This window comes from Melopsittacus undulatus, chromosome 5 (assembly GCF_012275295.1).
Source record: "Melopsittacus undulatus isolate bMelUnd1 chromosome 5, bMelUnd1.mat.Z, whole genome shotgun sequence".
NCBI classification, from domain to species: Eukaryota; Metazoa; Chordata; class Aves; order Psittaciformes; family Psittaculidae; genus Melopsittacus; species Melopsittacus undulatus.
Genome location: NC_047531.1, coordinates 1975500 through 1992390, shown reverse-complemented (window position 1 = coordinate 1992390; position 16891 = coordinate 1975500). Strand labels below are relative to the sequence as shown.

The 16891-nt window shown below is 38.6% G+C and overlaps 1 long non-coding RNA gene across 1 annotated transcript in view; it reads right to left on the bottom strand.

The window, feature by feature from the left end:
- Positions 1-8655: 8655 nt before the first annotated feature.
- Positions 8656-16891, bottom strand: part of LOC106023366 (uncharacterized) — a 156073-nt gene continuing 147837 nt past the window's right edge. The window contains exon 3 of the long non-coding RNA XR_001197827.2: positions 8656-8903. This is a non-coding gene — a long non-coding RNA (uncharacterized lncRNA). The remainder of the gene's footprint in view (positions 8904-16891) is intronic.

Below are 16891 nucleotides of genomic sequence, written 5' to 3'. Positions count from 1 at the left end.
TTAGGTGCCCCAAACCCTTCCTTTTTCCTTTTTCTTTTAGATACCAGCGCCTTGGAAAGTAAACAGAAAGTCAACTAATGAACAGGACAGAATTTCCTTGGAAAGATTGGCTTTGGGTTTGGTTGGGTTTTTTTCTTCTAATGGAATATTTGTACATCTCCAGAAAGAAAATAATAATAATAATTAAAAAGACTGAAATCCTCCTGAGCAAACTGAACTCTATATTACTAACTTAAGGCATTTAAGGATTGTGACCCCTGTGGTACATCACTAGTTACTGGCTTTCAACTAGACTTTGCACCACCGATCACCACCCCTTGGGACCAGCCATTCAGCCGGTTTTCAGTTCACCTTCTCACTGTCCGTTCATTCGAGACACATCAACAGCTTGTCTATGAATATCTTATGGGAGACAGTGCCAAACGCCTTACTGAAGTCCAGGCTGATAGGATATCCACCAAGTCCAGGATGTCCACTGCTTTCCCTTCATCTACCAAGCCAGTCACACCACTGTAGAAGTTTACCGAGCTGGGCAAGCATGATTTCCCCTTGGTGATAACTGGTGATGACTTTCTTGTCCTCAGTGTGCCTGGAATGGTTTCTAGGATTGGTTGTTCCATCACATTGCCATGGATTGAGGTGAAGCTGGCTGGCCTGTAGTTCCATGAGTTGTCCTCCTTGCCCTTCTTGAAGATTGGAGTGACATCTACTTTATTCCAGTCTTAAGCATTTATCCCAGTCAAAAATTATTGAGAGCATCCTCAATGATGAAGTATTCCCTAACCGGAGCCAGTTCCACTAGTGTCAGATCACCCTTGTTCCACCCTTCAGCCCTGGTTTCTGGGACCTGAGATTCCTTAAAGCTGGTCTTGCTAGTCAAGACTGAGGCAAAGGGAGCATTCAGTACCTCAGCCTTTCAATAGCCATGACCCCCCCCTAGACAGCCAAGGGATGCCAAGAGCCTAGGGGTGTTAATACTTTTCTATTGTAATGCTATAAAGGAATGAAATGGGTATTTTTGAAGGAATTTCTGGTTTCCATTAGTTACATTCTAGTTACATTCCTATTAATAACATATTTTTGCAGCCAAATGTTTTGTATCTTTTCTGGCATTTTGCTTACAGGTCCATGGGTATGTGAGGTAGCCCACCTGCCCTTTATTGACACACATAACTTAAACATGACCATGGGATGGCAAATAAGATTTTCCTTTCAGTGCAGATTATCCCAGTCTACACATTAAAGATGCCCCATTCCCAAGAGATGTTTCTAGCTATCTAAATATTTGAAACACATTTCAATATACTTAGATGATGTGAGGAAATCATCTCGATATGTTTCCAATACAGAATCAAAGGGTTTGTCATTCAAATCCTATTGCCCACCTCTGTCTTTCCTACAGTGCTCTTAACAACTTTGTGTCTGGCTAGTAATGACCTACAGCAAGAGCTCATATACAGAACTGTTTTAAAAGAAATGGTTTCAAAAGAGTATGCAGCCCAGGACAGAGGAATAATGCAATTTTTTATCTGTACCCATGCGTGCTGAAAGTTTGCTAGCTCTTGCTGAATCTAATTCCTTCTTTCCAGCTCCAACCTGGTTACTCTCCGCTGCCATCAGAGGTGACAACCCCTTTAATGAACAACCTAAACTGATACGTCAGTCATAGTTCTAACTCACATCTGAGCAAATAACTGTTGTGGAAAGCTGTCTTGACCTGGGCAGGACAGCTTTTGGAAACCTGTAATGGAAAAATAACACTTAAATGTTTATATGCTACAGCTTCTTTAATTTCTATTCCGAAAGCTGTAAAACCTGGCACAAGACTGGAGAAAAAGCAGCTGCAACTTCATCAGCCATTGAATTTGGCAGAAAGGAGAGCTTTACCACAATCAATGAAGTGTTGCGGATCATGATTTATTCTGGAGCTCTGCTCAGGGGAGGAGAAAAGGGAAAGTGTTCTCCCTTTTGCAAGGCCTGCTAGTGGATTTATTGAGAGCTATCGTCTAAAGCCGAGAGATGAAATTCAGTGTGTATGGATACTCTTTGAAAGACTGCCAAAGGCTCTGGAAATAAGAACATAAATTGAAGGTGAGCAAAACCGCAATTGAAACTGTATCTCCAGCAAATATAATTAAGAAAATAACCTAGGACATGAAAAATACATTGGATTTTAGAAATGATGTCTTTTTCAGTAATACAAGGAAAGGGCTCCTAAAGGAGGGGATTCCCAAATTAAAGAGTGATATAAGAACCACTTTCAAGTAAATAGGTTGTCCCAGAGCCAAAATCTGTTCCTGCCTTACCAGCAACAATACCAGTATGTGGCAATAAATGTTCACAGTCCCCGAGGTATAGCACTGTTGTTTGCGCCTGGCACACCTTCAGCTTCTCTCACTGGTCTTAGTCCTGACAGCCAGCCCACACTCCCTGCTATGCCTTTGGCTTCTCTATTACATCCCTTACATATTTCATAACATTTCATTTACCCCCATTTCCACTTTTTTTCTCATTTTCTCCTCCTCTATCTCTCTATATTTTGTGTCCATACCACTGAGATGATATAAGCTTTTAGCCAAAGGTATCCTCTTCACTCGCTGTGGAGTTAAGATAATCTAATAAAATCATGAATAAAGAACTTTCTATTTTCCAGTCAGTTTCATTCAGATTTTTTCTCCTTTAGAAAATTATCTCTTTTAAAGCACCAGTATGTGTATGACTAGCAGGGCTGTACTCAGTTTGCTATACTGAATGTAATCATGTCATGATCATTCATCCTTAGGCAATAACTTCCAGTCTAGTGACAAATTTACCTTTATCCAACATAATGAAGTCCAGAACAGATTTGGTTTGTGTTGAGCACAGTATTATTTATGTTTGAATCTATTTTACTTTAAAAAAACCCTAAACAAATTATCACTGATATTTTGCTGTCATCTTCATGGGTACAGTAGCCATGTCTCAGGAACCGAAGGCTCCCATCACACCGCAATTCCCCTTCACGCATTACTGACTGGTGCTTATGGAATAACACATCTTATTGTGAGGTTTGATTTGTGTCTCTTGTTTGAAATAGTTGTATGGAGACACCTTTGCAGCACTTTTGGTTAATTTTTGATTGATGTGTACTCTCAGTCCTGCTAATGAAGATGCAAGTGGTGTTTTTAGTACACAGCACTGCCTCTCCTGTGATCTATCCTGTGATCTATCCTGTGATAAGGTCCATGACCTTATGAACTTGCACAGAGCTCCACAGCACTGAGACTCCGGGCATCTGCTGCTACATTCATCCATTAATTCCACAATGAACTCCATTTCAAGTACTTTCTTTATAGTAAATGTAATTTATGCTTTACATGGACTCATTTTTGCAGACTCCTCTTTTTGAGCAACCTGGTGTGACCCCATGGCTGGCCTAGTTCTGAGCAGGAAGTTTCATTATAGATCTCTTGAGGTCCCTTCCAACCCAAGTCATCCTGTGATCCTAAAATCCCCTTCACTAACCTATTTTTGTGCTCACTCCACCCCTTTTAGACTAGTTATGGGTAGAGATACTAAATCTGTTTATTCAAATTATCAGTCTTTCAACAAGATAAATGTTATCAGATTTTTCTATATATTCCTAGTTCCTTTAATTTTAATGTGTAGGTCTAACACTCACATGTAAGTGATAAGAGAACTTATTTATCTCATGTTCATTGCTGCACAGATTCAACAGACAGACATCTTTCAGCCAGCCCTGAGCACAGATACCTCCTATGGGGGGTGGAGGAGACCGATCTCCAGTACATCCCAGTCAGGTTGTGTCTTTCACAAAACTGGAAAACCAGCCTTTTTCCCAACATGCCAAAAGCACTATGGTTTCTACTGTACTGTGGCTGTATCCAGCAAGGACCACCCCAATGTGCCCTGCCTTTCACTCTCCAGCTTGCCTTACGATTTAGAGCTAATAAGCAGGCAACATTACTTATATCCTTCCAGGGCTTAAGAGCAAGAAAGAAGCAAAAGGGGGTGATGGGATTATTTAAAGAAAACCCCAGACAACCCAAAAGCAATGGTGTAAGGCACATGTGGAGATCTTCTGAGGGCTGTATAGCAGCTGAGGTCCAGCGATCTGTGGGATAAGTCACTTAAGCCAGACACAAATATTGCCCATCACCTCCACACCTCACATGAAAGGAAAGAGGGTCAGACCTAGACCATCTGGACAGCTCTGTGGGAGCAGGGGCCTGCAGAGAGGATTGGGCTGCCCACAGTGCTTAGCAGAAAACAGAGCAGAATAACCTGCCCTGCAGACCTTCCTCGAACACACTCATCTCCTATCAGATGATTTTACATCAATGAACATTTACAATGATTAACCCTAATTTCCACTCTCCAAATGGGAAAGAAGGTTAAACTAAAGAAGAAGAAAATATTATGAAGGATGACACTGAAGAAGATGATATTATGAGGAGGATGACATTAAATTAAATCTGTGATGGTGTTTCAGAGTCATTGCCATTGAAGATAAGAGAAATTTGCCACAGAATATGCAGCACTGGTCAGAAAGTGCCATAATGATTCAGAGTGCTCTGTTATTGTCAGACTGGCAATATTCACAAAGTTAAATCTGAAATGGAAATCTGTAGCAAAGGCAAGTGAACAAACAGCATAATATGTCACCAGAAAATGTAAATTTGCAAATGTCAATTCGTATTAAAACCCCAAGACGATTTCTTCATTGATCAGATTTCTATAGCGATACAGATCTCTCGTGCAGATTACTGCAAAGCAGTCAGAATTAACATTTGTTCCTTTGTTATTAGACCAGAACATTTTCAACTTTGATAGCATCCCCAATTATCACTTCTTCATTACCCAATCTAACTATTTTTTTTCCCTAAAGACAATTTCAGTGTTTTCTTACAGTTTTGAATCACCCAGCAATAAAACATATAACGGAGGGAATTTGGAAGTTGTTGCATAGAGTTATGTTATTTATTCAGGAAAATATGATGCTGTCTATATATATACCTATACTACATATATATATAGTATATACTATATACTAGTATATATATATACACTACATATACCCTAAAAAGGTTGACTTAAAATTTCTGTTAATGCTATCATACCTGTTACCACAAGAAACAGCATATTCCCTACAGTATTTTATCAGCTATAAATACTGTTAAAGAAAGATTTATTGACATATTTAAGACAAAAATTGTTGGCTAAAACTACAAATTAGTCTGTTTCTAAAAGAACAGAGGATAATTCCATAAAGCTTAATAAACTCCAGATTTTCTGATATATACTTCCCGTATTCATTTGTTTCAAGTAGATGCATGTAAGTAGAGAACTATTGGTTTCATCAAAACCATGGTGGTTTTACTTTTTGACATTCAGGGTTTATAGAATGTAAATATATGGGGTTTTTTTTGCAATTGCAATGGATTGTGACAATCATCACAGTTTCCTTCTCCTGGATTGCTGCAGAAAGTGTCTGTGTCCACTTTTAGTGGTAGAAAAGAAAACAACCCATACAAACAGCTTTGCAATCTCTTGCATTTCAAAAATGAATAGTAGGAATATTGCTATACAAATAAAACTATATTAATTACCTATGGAATGAGTGCTACTAAAAAGAGTTTAAGGTACTAGAAAGCTTGTGAGTTTTCAGGAAAATCATCTTCAGATTAGTTGAATGTCATAAGAATGCACTTATCAGAGAAAACATTAGGGGCTTCGTATAGAACTGGCTTTCCTTCTAGCATACATTGTAATTTATGATGTAGAGTTCTGCTGTTCAACATACTAAGAAATAGAAGCTCAGATATGTGTCATGAGAAAGGCAAATTTTTGTTATCTCTAATTTGCCAGAAATATGGGAAATGTGGAAGAGATGTATGTAGAACATAAAAGCCCCACTGTGAAGCTGGGCAATGGTACAACTCCAAATCTTAATTAGCTTATTGATTAGCTCTGTAAAGATGATGCCTTATTAATGAAAATATGTTACCCATCCTCTCCCTATTGTGGTGCTGTAGCAATTCCAGCAAGCTTTGTGCATAGATTCATATACTTGTGTCTATGGTCCACTTATATAAACAAGTAGCTCAGAGGATTTAAATAACTCCAGTCTGGTTACTTTAAAAGCAGAAGTACAACATTATCAAAGTAACAGAAATAAAAAGAATATTAACTGGTCTCCATCTGTCAATTTTAATAATTGGAAATGCAAAGTTACAAAGCACACCAGAAATCCAGGGTTTGCATGGAAAGAAGAGATATGATTAATGTATGTAAGAATTTCTTGTACAAGATGGGTTAGATAAGAGTTCAGCTGAGGTTTGACTAACTTCAGAATGAAGGAATCTATGTCACAGTTTAGCACAGAACGGGAAAAGTTCTTTTTTAGTCCTAAATGTTGGGGTTTACATACATATTTATTAATGTATTTAATACATATGTATTTAATAATAATGCATAATTATTGCCTTGTAAATCAACTTGCAAATAGCAGCCCTAATGAGCATTAGGGTGGCTTTCTTCTGGGTTGGACTAAGGCTGAACAAGGAGATTTCTAAAATACAACCTTCTGCAGCTGATAATGTGACATTAGGGTTTTAAAACTCTTATGTTCTCAGAAGTGTTTTCTTTTGGCTTGCATGTTTAGTGTTGAAGTGTTAATAGGACTCAGGAAGAGCCTGATCAAATGCACATTTGAAAGAAGAAAAGGGAACAAAAACCTCACTGGCTACTTTTAGTTGAATTCTACACATTGGACTATTGGCTTATTCTATTAAGAAAAGTGGATGCTGAGACCATAAACACTGTAACATTTAATGCAGTGTATTTTCTAAGTTAGACCAAAGCCTTTCCACAGCAGGTTTGGAATCTTCAGGGTTTGCATTTTCGATGTCGTCCTGGTTTTTTTTGTTCTTCCCACTTCTCACTTTTTTTGTTTCACTTTGAATACTTCACAGTGTTTGTGTTTTGAAAGCTGGCCTATTTTCCCTCACAAAGCAGCAGATTCAGTTTGTGGTATAAATGCTAAATCAGCATGTGTCAAACTTGTTAAACCTTTTTTATGCCAAGCCTTGAAGGACCTGATAAAATAAAGCTGTAAAGATATACATTTTAATAAAACATTATTCATGCACTGTTAGTCCACAGGATATTCTCATGTACTATATAGAAATGAAAAGCAACATTTCTCTGGCCTAAAGCTAACTTTTTATGACTCCCTTGGTAATTTTTCCGGTCTTTAATACTTTATTTCTTTATTTTACAACAAGAAAAGGGGTGGCATTTTTCTCGACACGTTTGCATGAGTTGTGTTGCTTTTCTTCCCTTGACCCTTTGCATCATCTGCAGAGAAATTAATATGGATATGGAAATCAGACCGGGTAACTGCTGGAAGCAATATGTGCTGATCAAAACCCAGAGACAGCAGCTCTGTTGAGAGCGGAACTGTGGCTGTGTGGTTCAGACACTGGCCTGGGAGTCACCAAATCTGAGTTTTCTTCCTTAATCCGCCTGACACCCCCCCCCCAAGTGATACCAGCTCTCTGTTTGCTCAACGGGAATGATAATATTTACATTCTCCCATTCTTTTGTCTATTTAAGTGATAGGTGGCTTGAGAATCCTACTGTGTTTTGTAGTGCTGGTACAGTGCATAGTACAGTGCAGTTATTTCAGCTGATGTTTTTAGATATTACCATAAGGTTAAAATACAGTATGTGGCCCTGGTGTGTGCCTCTGCTCTCCTGCAAGTCTGAGAAAGCAAGCCTTGAGACAAAGAGAACTCCAGAGCTATCTTATAGACAAATCCAAGCCTTTGTGTGCTTAAATACTGGAGCATGAGGCTTTCTGTCTTGCAATCTGCAAGCCCTTTGATGCATTGGAGTGTCTGAGGTATCCAATACTGGCTGCATCCCATATTCACTGGTAGGCACGTTGTATTCAGTGATAGATGTACAGCTATGTCTTTGCTCATTCAGGAAATCCCTTTTATTGGTCTGGTTTTCATCTATTTGAACTCTTTTCCCAGTTCCGACTCACATCTGTCTGTAAGGATCCATTCAGCTGCATCAGCGGACATGAAGAACACAACGATATTCTCAAGGACATCAGCAGATTTCCAGGCTTCATCAAAGTACAGACCTAACAGGTCCTCCAGAGTAGCTCCCCTGAATGTCTCCTTTGAGACTGGGTTTCCTACAAAGGCTCCTCTACTAGAAGAGGAGCTACCATAAGTAATTCAAACCCCACTAGATCCAAACTTTTTCCTCCCTCACAACCACATGGAAATCAGTGAAACTTCCATAGATATTTGCTTCACTTTGTGCCCTTATGACTCATAGCGTGAGTCACTACTGTTTTCTGTAATAGGGATGTAGGCCCCAGATGTGTCACAGCCATGTGGACCTTTTCCATAGAGTCTCAAGAACGCAAACTAATCAAAAGGTTGACCAGAGCTCAAGCTGAATTTGGCCATGCTGTTGCTGACTGACCAGCAATCAAGGTCAAAACCTGTATTGATAAGGAGTAGCTCAGGAGTAAACACAGCATTTCTGTTTCGAGGCAAGTATCTGTTCTGTTGTGCAAAGATCAAGGATGGTACCTAGGTTAACTCTAGAACTATAGAAAACCACATGAACTACAGGAGATAAATGTCTTTAATACAGCATGACAAAGTATTACTTTCTCTTTAATATGCAAAAAATGATGTTCATGGAGAAAGAGGCAGAAGTGATGCTGGGAATGTTGTTCAGCCCCTCCACTATAGGCATTGGCAGCACAAAGCAACTTATTCTTTCTTTTTCTCTCCATGCTTGAGAGTGTATTTTCCTGTCTTGAAGGAGTCCCACTGTTATTCCCTGCCTTTGACACCTGCTCTCTTCTTCTTTGTCTGCTAGGCTACGGAGTAAAACAATAAACATACAAGGCACAAGAATTCATGTGGTTTGGCTCCTGATACTCAGAAACTGATGAATTGGGGAAGAAGGCTTCTAACTGAGCCTTGAGTTCCTCCTTCAGCAGATGAACTGCCCAAATGTGAAGGTTAAATCCATATTCTGCCATACTTACAGGTATTTGGGGCTGAGGATTTCAATGGGATTCTTGCCAAAAGAGAGGGCATACAGGAGTGATGGTTGGTTGTGAAAAGTAGGTAGGAAACTGTCCTACGGGTTGGGAGGTGGGTTTTGCTGCTCTGGTTTGCTGGGATATTAATGCAAGCCACTTAGCATCTCCTTCCACCCCCTTGCTGTGCCTTAGGTTCAGCAGGAACAATGACATTTTTCTCCTTTGTACTGATTTGAAAGCTACTGATGAAAACTGGCACTTAAAGATTAGTTAGTAGCGTAGAGGGGAAATTATTGGGTAAAAAAATAAACTAAATAGCTTTTTAGTCCAAATGTATACTGCAGGATTTTAATGCAGAAAGAAAACCTTTTTCATGAGAAAATGACATTTCCAAAGGATCTTTTCATTTTCACAACTTTTTTTTAGTGAAAGAAGGTGGATGGAAAATTTCCAGCAAGCTCAGAAAACAAATTAATTTGTTGTTTTGCTAAACATGCTTTTATCCTATGGTTATAGCATTCAAAAGGAAAGAGAATTGTAGAAAGAAAGACTGGTTGATTTCCCATATCCTTGTAAGTGAAGCTGTTATTACCTTTGCTGCTGCTCAGGAAAATCTCAACAGGTCATAATGTTCCACTGTGTGCCTTAGACCTGAAGGAGCAAGGGAATTCACATTCATTTAAAGATACTGCACTACTGCCTCCATAAATCCCTTCAATGGGTCAAGATGTAGGCCTAGTTTGATGAGATAAAGATAGTGTTTTATACCAAGTTTTCAAGCTTCATTCTAAATAGTCATTGATTTTGTGGGTATATATCAGATTTTTATGTTCTTCTAGATATCATTGTCTACAATTTCATCCTTTACTTTAAAAAGAGCAGCAATTGACTGGCAACACCCAGAATGTATCCTACAACATCCATCTACTGTGTTTTAGAATCTTGCTGTAATGCAATAAAGCACTTTTATTTCATATGAAGAACGATTTATACTGAAGTTAATGTCTTAAGTACAACATATCCACACTGGGTAATGTTATCATAGTATATATATCTTCTCTAAGAGTTAACCTACTATCCAACTTGCTTTCACAATGAATGTTTGCATAATGTAAAACAGCCACTCTGATACTAATAGAAATAAATGGCTGAAAGAACACAAAAAATGGAGAGCTTTTGCTTACTATTTAAATTCTTTCAGATAGCAGTGCTGTGTGAAATCCTAATACACTCTCTCTGCAACAGTCTTATATTAAAATGGTCCAAAGATTAGAAAATCACTTAAAAATGTAATTAATACAGCAGCACAATTCCCTGTGGCCTGTAAGATACGATGCATTTAGTGTAGCAAATAAAACATAGCACGGGACAGTCATCCATGTGTATTATATATCTAATCCACTAAAATAAGTACATAGATTTGCTGTCTTTGCCTTACAAACTTTGTATTTTCTGGCCTAGATATTAAAGAATGATGTTTAATTTAATTTTACAGTTTCTTTGCTGTTGTTGGTGTTTTTTAAGTTGATTTCTTCAGAAAATACTTAGCTTTAAACCAACAGTAATAAAAGTGGCAATAAAATATGTAAGACTATATTCTAAGAAAGCAAACAAAATTACTTTTACACATGCTTTATAGAATCACAAGATGACAGGGACCAAACGATTCTGTCTTTTGCTCCATCAAAGTTAGGTTTACTTTCCCGTGGACAGTGTCTTGGTTTTGGTGCTTATATCTTCATGGTGGTACCTGGTTAAGGGTTCAAAACCAGCAAGATGCTCTTGCTCTCAGCAGTTAGGAGCATCCTGAACAAATCTGTTCATTAGTGGTTTGAATGATGGTGTGGCTCCTTAGGGATCTCCATTTCTGAAGTCATTACTATGTCTCTGGATGCTTCAGGAAAGTTTTGCCATGAGAGAGTGTTGTTTTGCTCACTTCAGAGGAACCCAGTTTTCAAGGATTTCAAAACTGGAAGCACTTCTAAAAGTTTGACAGTTGCCTGGAGTTACTTTACATAAAAACTGAGATGCTACCACAGTTAATGCTCCAAAAACTGAAGGGCAATAAATCTGTTGCGAATGATCTATAACCATCTGGAACACACTGTATAGTCTTTGGATCTTCACTTCTCAGTCCTATGCATTGATCTTCACATGTTCTTGAAATTTTCCATATCTTTATACTTTATAATCCAGTTTCTTAGTCCAGTGAGGAAGAGAATCAAAATAGTGATAACATGATTACTACAGATGTCCTAACTCTTGGCCAAGAGTATTGTTATGAGTCCAAAGAAGACACTATACCACTAAGTTTAAAAACCACACTGCAGACTTTAGTAATGTTGATAAAGATGAAAACTTATGTAAACTTTGTTGAAACTGAGTCTTCAAACCTTGAAGGTATTTATTCAGGCCAAATAATCTTCATAAGGAGTGTGGGTAGAGTGATGAACAATATGAACTAGATAATTGCAGGATTAAGTCTGAGAACACACTCAGAAGCCTCATTCCTTTACATCAGATACTATAGAGACTTAAAAGAATAACATTTAAGACAACTGACTAGCAGCAAAAGGTAGGAGGATTAATAATGGCAAATAAATTAATTAGAAATTAGTTGTTGATTGGGAAATCACACAAATAACTACATATTTAGAACTACTTTCTGGGGCTTACTACCTCACTGCTATGAGCATGGTGACAAAGGGATGGGGTGTTAATAAGCTGAGCCTGCTGTGAGCAGGAGCTTGGATGGATGAGGTCCCTTCTAGCCTGAATTAACATGAGCCAATGATTTTAGAATCCCAACACAATATTGGCTTAGACATCACTTTTTGGCACAAGGTTATAACACACATAAATGACCTGAAAGTCCACTTTGAAGAGTTGCACCTGAAGGTAGAACAAGAGAGAGGGAATAAGGTAGACCAAGAGTGACCTCTTTTTCTCTTTATAACCATTTATGTGCTTTCAAGCCTTAATTATAATATGTCCAATGCAGCACTAATTCTGTGTGAGCTGCTGTGCAATAGGCAAACAATACTTTCCATTAAGGTATCGGGGTCAATGATATGGATAATTAGCTAACACTGTGGTTCAATACATTAATTCTCTCTGTAGCAGTAGTAGAATGCATGCTGACTCTTGGTAACCTTAGTGTAGATGATGCAACCTTGTAATGGATGTGGATGCAATAACCTGCTTGAGCTTATCTACTTGAGATAAGGTGTTTTCTTAAGTGATGATGATGAATGCTTCTCTTCTAGGGAGCCAGAGAATGTCATTAAACTAGCTAATATTTTGCTGCCCTCCCATGTAGAGCAAGCATTGCTAAAGGGCAGCACTGCTGTCAAATCCTTATAGGTTGGAGCATGGAATAAAGCAGAGGAAAAACAGGATGAAAAAAGTAGATAAAGGGCCTAAGGTGAATTCAGGCCTAATACACAGTACATTGAGTTGTTTTGTTTGCTTGCTTTTTCTCCCTTCCTCAGTAAAAGTAGTTCAATAGTTATGTTTTTTCAGCAGTAGAATCCCCCTCAACTCTCCCCACACTCCTCAGTCATAAACAGAGTTCATCGTCTATCAATAAAAGCATTTCAGATCTCTCTAGACCTGGAGACACCAGGCAGAGTTATTAGCTCTTCTCCAGCTTATTCTGAGGTGCCAGAGTTCAAATGAAAACGTACAGATTGCTGATAGCCATGCCAGAGCTAGAGAATGGTATAGATCTACCCCTTCATCAGTCTTTGCATCTATATAAGCAAAACCAAACACATCCAAGGATACCAAATTGACAATAAATGCCTGTGTGCAAAGCATTTTTGTCTGTGACATGTCTTAAGAAACTAGAGGGCAAATTCTCTGCTGATGTAATTAGCACAGTGCTGTTAAACTCCATGGACCTGTACCAGTTTAGAGACACATGAGATTTGACCCCATTACTTTATTTAGTGACACTTTGAGTAATTTCAAATTGTCAAGTCTGCATTGCTCTATTCCAACAAGTAACACTTTCAAACTCTACTAATAACTTTTCCTCCTCTAAATGTTTTGCAAGCAATTGTCATTCCTTTATGATCAAACTTAAACCATGAATGTAGACGATTTTTTAGTCACCTGTGTAGCAGTTTATATCCCAAAGAACACCAACACAATTTAGAGACTGAAGCACAATTATCCACTTTGCAAAGACAACTGCAGCAGGGGATGAAATACAACAATCACTTTATATTGACATGAGACAAATATGTTTAGATAGGAGATATAAACAGTGATGTTTCTCTCCTTGACATGCTTGGCAGGTAGGAAGATCTCGTTTCTTTATCTTTAAAACAAAAATAAAGAAAACCTGGCTATGTTGTGTTTTATATTTTGAATATAAGAGAACAGCTTCGTTCTTTGATGAGTCAGAAGACAAAGTTCCTTACAGGAATCACTCACATTTTGGTGCACATAGACTTTCTTTGGCTTGTCATGAAGGTAAAGACCCCAGATAACACCTTAGTAAATTCAAAAGATATGACAGATTCATATCCCATGCTATGCATCTCCCTAAGAAACAGGTAGGTAAAACCTATCTATATAAGCATGCTTCAAGAAAGAGCTGCTAGTTGCAAAGAAGCAAACGAGAATAGATTACATGTCTGCAAGGGACAAATGGCTCGGTGTAGACTCTTATGGCTGTTAACAGTGCACAATTACTAACTAAGGAGAAAGAAACCCTTTACCAGAATACAAGCCTCTACTGTACAGAAAGCTGAAGCAGTCTTGTGGAGTTCATATCATACTGCATATTTATAAGTGTTGCTCTATTGCTTTTGTGATGAACATGTTGCTGTCTCCACACCAGACTACTCTAAATGACAGGTAACCTACAAAATTTCCAGTTAGGGATATTCTAGCGTTCCATTTCCCTCATCATTCTGAATGGCACAAATGATGTTGTGTGCTCATGTGATCTTGAATTATAAGATGGAATACACTCTAATATATCATTATTTTTGTTAGCCTTTTAATATTCCCCACTACTCTCTAACCAATCTAGTAATTCAGTTCCTATTTAATAAGGAAATAATACAAATTTGGACTTCTGTAACCAAAATTAATCCTTTGATTTTATCTGACAGTATTATGAGTTTCAGTGTGGACTCTGATGCTCATCTTCACCATCGGAGAGGGCTCAACAGCCCTCATGTGTCTTATGCACAAAATCACCTACATCACCTAATGGTTTGCTAGCTAGCCTAGCCAGCAATGTGAATAAATAATGCAAGCTATCTTTGCTATCAGTCTTCCCATTTAGTACTGTCAAAAACTCCTCTGAGTAAACTTGAACTAAGAGAAAATGTTCTGTCATCTGCCAATGTCCTGCTTATCCACTGTGCACATCATTAGCAATTACATTCAGCTCCACAACTCTAAATGGTGAACCTTTGTGCACTCTCATGTTAATGTGTGGGAGAAATACAGAAAGAATAGGTAGAAGGAACATCAAGGGATCATTCTTTCACCCCAGGCAGGATCAGCTCTCTCTGAGCTCTTCCTAACGTGTTTATCTAAACTGCTCTTAAGGTTTCCACTGATGGAGATTCACAGTCTACACAGGCAATATATTTCTGTGCGTAATTGTTCTTACCAATAAAAAGTGTCTAACATAAATATCCCTTTCTACAGTTTAGAGCACAGTATTTCTTGTCACATACAAGATGAGTATGTGGAACAATTCAGTCTTTCCCCCTTTCAGCAACCTTTTTTGTATTTGAAGACTACTGACCCTGCCTCTATTTGCTCTTTTCTCTTGAGGAACCACTCTCAGCCCTGATTTCTAATAGGTTGATTTTCCACACCCCTAATCACTGTGCTCTGCCTTTAGCTGACCCAAATATTTCTTGAAATGCAGACTGCAGAGGGAAGAGCATGCTTCAGCTACGGCTTTATTCGTACCAAATAGAGCAGAAAGATTATGTCATGTAACTTAGATTATTCCTGCTTATACATCCCATAATAGTATTTGGCTTTTCTGCAAAAGTGTCACTTTGCTGATAATATTAATTTCAGAGATCCACTCTTATCTTGTTCTCCATCATTGTTCTTTTTCTGCAGAGCTGCTGATTAGCCGGTTGTTCCCTGAAGTCATCTTAGTAGTATCAGACTGTTCCTACAAACTCTTAAGCTCATTCTGAATTCTCAGCCTCCCAAGTGGTTGGACCTCTTTCCAGTTACTTGGCATCTTCTGTCCTAATAAATATGTTTTATTTTCCTCTGTATTCCTTGAGTACAAGTTTGCAGCCGTTTCTTGGCCCATCTCATAGTAGTTTAATCTCCCCAAAGTTTCCCTTCCTTACTATGACAGTGTCAGCTGAAACATTGTCAGAAACCTCACTGAAGTCAAGAAATAAAGCATTTACTGCTTCTGCCCTATCTACAAAGCCTGTTATCCTGTCAGAGGAGGAAATGAAGTTAGTTTGACAAGGTTTGTTTCGGAATGTGTTGGGTCTGAGATGGAGTTAATTTTCCCCATAGCAGCTGTCACAGTGCTGTGCTCTGCATTGGTGGCTGGAAGGGTGTTGATAACACACCAGTGTTTGGTTACTATTAAGTGGTGCTGGCACAGCACCAAAGCTTCTCTCCACCATTCCCACATCACCAGCAGGCTAAGGATGGGCAAGATCCTGGGAGAGCACACAGCCAGGACAGCTGGCCCCAAATGACTCAAGGTATATTCCATACCATATGATGTCTGCTCAGGAATAAAAGTTTACAGGATGGAGGAGGAGGGGAAACATTTATTATCACAATGTCTGTCTTCCAGAGGTACCACTATGCCTATTGAAACCCTACTTCAATATTGCCTGCTGATGGGAAGTAGAGAATAAACCTGTTTTCCTTTGCTTCCATGCATGGCCTTTGCTTTTGCTTTATTAAACTGCCTTTATCTTGACCCATGACTCCTTTTCCATCTTGTTTTCCTTCCCACACTGTCTGATGAGGAGGGGATTGATAGAAAAATTTGGTGGGCATGTGTCATTCAGCCAAGGTCAACCCACCCAACTGACAAATCCATGTTGGCTGTCACTCATCTTTTTGTTATCTTCTAGGGGCTTACAAATTGTTTGCTTGGTTATTTGCTCCAGGGTTTTTCTGGGAATTAAAGTTAAGCTGACAAATCTATCCTCCTTTCCCCCCTTTTTAAAGATAGGCTCAATAATTGCGCTTTTCCAGCTCTGCCTTCCCCTCCTATAAGCTCCCCAAGATAATCACTGACAGCTCTGAGATTGTCCTGACAGCTCTGATAGTGCTCTCTTTGGGGTGGATTTCCTGGGGCTCGGTGACGATGAAAATACATAACTAAGATAACCACTTCTATTACTTAGTCTCAGTTTTTCTCATTTGTTCATGCCTTTAATTGCTTTAGCCATTTCATCACATCAGTCTCTTCAGTGAAGGCAGAAGCAAAAAAGGCAAGTAGACACTGTGGCTTATTTGGGTGCTTCTGTCTGTACATTTCATACTTCATTTTGTAGCAGAACAAGTCTTTCCTTCCTCTTCTTGAATTGCCTAACAGTATACTCTCATACTGGATTCTGTCTTTGACCTGGATATTTCTGATACAGTCCATGATTATTTGTGTTGTTTTTTTAATAGACTCCCATGAGATTGCTGACAAAAGCTTTTGAAAATGCCAAATGAGTTGTAATTATAGTAAACTGGTGTGGTGATGTTAAAATCATTCATCTGCAACATTTAAAGAGTTAAGGCATTTCATGCACTGCTATGTTTCCATCTAATATCAAAAGGCATTTTTGATCACAC